The sequence below is a fragment of the Rutilus rutilus genome (genome assembly GCF_951802725.1).
Source record: "Rutilus rutilus genome assembly, chromosome: 9".
Taxonomy (NCBI): domain Eukaryota; kingdom Metazoa; phylum Chordata; class Actinopteri; order Cypriniformes; family Leuciscidae; genus Rutilus; species Rutilus rutilus.
In genome coordinates, this window is record NC_140223.1 from 44,556,065 (window position 1) to 44,561,064 (window position 5,000).

Genomic DNA, 5,000 nt, shown 5'->3' on the forward strand with positions numbered 1-5,000 from the left:
CATTTATATAGCGCTTTTAACAATGTAGATTGTCTCAAAGCAGCTTTACAGAGATAAGCGTATAATTTAAGGTAACAGAGATTGTTTCGGCTTTACAGCAGAGTTAAGTTATTTCCATCTAAAGTTAGTTTTAATTGATTTGGTTCCGTCGCAATGATCATTTGTTATTAAATTAGGGGCCGCTAAGACGACACCATTCTCTCTACACAGACTTTAAACGCGAACCTGTGAGAAACGCTGATGGCGGTCACATGCGCATTTAGAATGGGTTCTATAGTTATGTGCGTTAGAATATACGCAGGTTTGGAATTCCCTACAAGCCAAGCCTAAACAAAATACTTGTCTTTCCTTATAAATTTTGATAAGGAATTTTATTTTATTTGTTGCTTTGGGGTAGGACCGCAAGACGAATTTTCCCGACAACGCCTTATCTGTAGAGTGGTAGTGGGATCCTCCATAGGGAGAGACTAGTTGGCACTTCAGCACTGCGTTGTCATCGGTCCAGGTGAAGGTCCTTCGTCAGATCTGGATACGGCCCGGATCCGGCAGGCTGCAGGAAAAACCTTGGGATAAACACAGACACTAAAATTAGCGTAGATGCCATTCTTCTCATGATGTAACGAGTACATCAGGATTTTTGGGAAGTGTTCCCGGTTCCGGCTGACCTAATCTATGCAGCATAACATTAAATTATAGAAGTCTATAATGTATTATGTGAAAGCTAGGTCAAAGAGATGTGTCTTTAATCTGGCTTTGAACTGACAGAGTGTGTCTGCTTCCCGGACAATGGTAGGAAGACTGTTCCAGAGTTTTGGTGCTAAATAGGAAAAGGATCTACCGCCAGCAGTGGATTTTGATATTCTAGGTATAATCAACTGGCCGGAATTTTGAGATCGTAATAGACGTGACGGACTATAATGCGTTAAGAGCTCGCTCAAGTACTGCGGAGCTAAACCATTCAGTGCTTTGTAAGTAATAAGCAATATTTTAAAATTTATGCGATGTTTAATAGGGAGCCAATGCAGTTTTGACAGAACTGGGCTAATATGGTCATACTTCCTGGTTCTGGTAAGAACTCGAGCTGCTGCGTTTTGAACCAGCTGTAGTTTGTTTATTAAGCGTGCAGGGCAACCACCTAGTAGAGCATTACAATAATCTAGCCTTGAGGTCATGAACGCATGAACTAATTGTTCCGCATTTGTCAATGAGAGCATATGACGTAATTTAGATATATTTTTAAGATGGAAAAATGCAGTTTTACAGATACTAGACACGTGACTTTCAAATGAAAGATTGGTATCAAAGAGCACACCCAGGTTCCTAACCGACGACGAAGACTTAACAGAGCAGCCATCAAGTGTTAGACAGTATTCTAGGTTATTACGTGAGGAAGTTTTTTGTCCAATAATTAGAAACTCTGTTTTTTCAGAATTTAGAAGTAGGAAATTACAAGTCATCCAATTTTTTATATCCGCTATGCATTCCGTTAATTTTGTGAATTGATAAGTTTCGTTAGGTTTTGAAGAAATATAGAGCTGAGTATCATCGGCATAACAGTGAAAGCTAATGCCATGTTTCCTAATGATATCTCCTAAGGGTAGCATGTACAGAGTGAACAGCAGCGGTCCTAGTACTGAGCCTTGTGGTACGCCATACTGAACTTGTGATCGATGAGACATCTCTTCATTTACTGCTACAAACTGATAACGGTCAGATAAGTATGATTTAAACCATGCTAGTGCATTTCCCGTAATGCCAACATAATGTTCTAATCTATTTAAAAGAACGTTGTGGTCGATGGTGTCAAACGCAGCACTAAGATCGAGTAACACTAATAGAGAGATACAACCACGATCGGATGATAAGAGCAAATCATTTGTGACTCTAACGAGAGCTGTCTCAGTACTATGGTACGGTCTAAATCCGGACTGGAAATCCTCGCAGATATCATTTCTTTCAAGAAAGGAACACAGTTGTGAGGATACTGCCTTTTCTAATATCTTTGACAGAAAAGGTAGATTCGAGATCGGCCTGTAATTGACTAATTCTGAAGGATCAAGTTGCGTTTTTTTAACAAGCGGTTTAATCAAAGCCAGCTTAAAGTTTTTTGGTACGTATCCTAATGACAAAGACGAATTAATGATATTAAGAAGAGGATCTATGACCTCTGGAAGTATTTCTTTCAGTAGCTTAGTCGGTATAGGGTCTAACATACATGTTGTAGATTTAGATGATTTAATGAGTTTAGTAAATTCTTCCTCTCCTATAGCAATGAATGAATCAAATTTTTCCTCAGGGAGACTACAATGCACTGCCTGATGCGATACTGTAGTAGACGGTTGCATAGTTATAATTTTGTCCCTGATATTATCAATCTTATAAGTGAAGAAGTTCATATAGTCATTACTGCTGTGCTGCTTGGAAACTTCGGTGCTTGAAGCTTTATTTTTCGTTAGTTTAGCCACCGTTTCAAATAAATACCTAGGATTATGTTTATTTTCTTCTAATAGGGTTGAAAAATAAGCAGATCTAGCAGCTTTTAAAGCCTCTCTGTATGCAATCGAACTCTCTTTCCATGAAATGCGAAATACCTCTAGTTTTGTTTTCTTCCAGTTGCGCTCCATTTTTCTGGCTGCTCTCTTAAGGGCCCGAGTGTGCTCGTTGTACCACGGCGTTGGACTATTTTCTTTAATCTTCTTTAAGCGCAACGGAGCAACTGTGTCTAAAGTGCTGGAAAAGAGAGAGTTAAACGTTTCTGTTGTAATATCTAGTTCTTCTAAGCTATCTGAGATGCTGAGATGATGAAACTGATTAGGAAGATTATTAATAAAGCAATCTTTAGTAGCAGAAGTGATAGGTCTCACATATTTGAAACACGGAGTCGGCTTTGCAGCCTTGGCTAAATGCAAATTACACGAGACTAGATAATGATCTGAGATGTCATCGCTCTGCTGCAGAATTTCAACGGCATCCACATCTATTCCATGTGATAATATTAGATCTAGAGTATGATTACGACGATGAGTAGGTCCTGACACGTGTTGTCTAACTCCAATTGAATTTACAATGTCTTTAAATGCCAATCCCAATGCATCTTTTTCATTATCGATGTGTATATTAAAATCACCAACAATTAGTAATTTATCTGCAGTCAATATTAATTCTGATAGAAAGTCCGCAAATTCTTTGATAAAGTCTGTATGGTGCCCTGGTGGCCTGTATACAGTAGCCAGCACAAATCTCAAACGTGATTTATCGTTTACACTATAGATTTTTACATTAAGCACCAATGCTTCAAAAGAATTATATTTAAAACTTGATTTCTTAGTGGTTTTGAAACTATTACTATAGATTACAGCAACACCACCCCCTTTGCGTTTCAGACGAGGCTCATGTTTATAACAGTAATCTTGCGGGGTTGATTCATTTAAAGTAATGTAATCGTTTGGTTTTAGCCAGGTTTCTGTCAAACACAGCACATCTAGGTTATTATCTGAAATCATATCGTTAACAACGAGTGCTTTTGAAGTAAGCGATCGAATATTCAGCAACCCAAGCTTTAGCATTTGCTCATCTGTATTATAGCTGTTTTTTATTTGTTGAACATCAATTAAATTTTTAACCTTAGTTGGGTTTAAACGTTTTTTGGATTTCCAAATTCGGGGAACAGACACAGTCTCTATATGATGATAGCTAGGTGAAAGAGGCTCTATGTGATAGGATTTATCTGACCTTGGTGACGCGAGGCCGCTAGCAGACAGTCGGTTAAGCCAGTCTGTCTGCTTCCTGACCTGAGCCCCAGATTGTCATGTTTGAGCTCTAAGACTATGAGCCATATTACTAGAGAGAAGAGCAGCACCATCCCAGGAGGGATGAATACCATCTCTTTTCAACAGGTCAGGTTTGCCCCAAAAACTTTTCCAATTGTCTATGAATTCTATATTATTAAGCGGACACCACTTAGACAGCCAACCGTTAAGCGAACATAATCTACTAACTATCTCATCACTCCTGCGAACAGGAAGGGGGCCAGAGCAAATTACAGTCCTTGACATCGTACTTGCAAGTTCACACACCTCTTTAATATTAATTTTGGTGATCTCCGACTGGCGGAGTCGAACATCATTAGTGCCGACATGAATAATGATCTTAGAGAATTTACGATTAGCATTAGCCAGCACTTTTAAATTTGCTTTGATGTCAGGCGCTCTGGCTCCCGGCAAACATGTGACTATGGTGGTTGGTGTCTCTATTTTCACGTTCCGTGTAATAGAATCGCCAATAACTAGGGCACAATCATTCTCAGTGGGTGTTTCACTGAGCGGGGCAAATCGATTTGTTATGGTAATCGGAACGGAAGAGTGGTTTTTAGATCCGCGACTAGAGCGATCCCTCACTGTCACCCATTTGCCCGGCTGCACGGGCTCTACTTCAGCCAGAACCGACTCATGTAAAGTGTGCACTATTCTATGCGCATCCAAAACATCTAAAGCACTAGCACTCTTACTATCCTCAATTAAAGTTTGGATGCGTGTTTCTAATTCTGAAATCTTCTCTGTCAACCTAACTGTCTCCTTACATTTATCACATATAAATCCTATATTGTCGACAGAGAAGCCTATACTAAACATGTGACATGAAGTGCAAGTGACAATAACAGGACAAGACATTACTCACCGTGTTTGTTGAGTGATTCTTACTCACCTGAGCTTTTTATGAACTCAAAGGCGCGGACGCGCGAGAGAAAAATAAATAAATAAAATAGCTGAGCGCACGGGTGGCGCGTTAACAGGCTAGCGAATTACTAGCGTGTTGTGCTAGTAGTACTAATAACAAAAGCTAGCGATGTCAGGTTAATCTGAGATGTTGGGTAAAATGTAGTAGTATAAACAACTAGAAATGGTAGTAAAATGATGGTTCAAAACAAAGAAATATATGGCTAAGACGGAGCTTATCGCACCGAATCAAACAAACACACTCACAGCAGGCAGCGAGGCAGA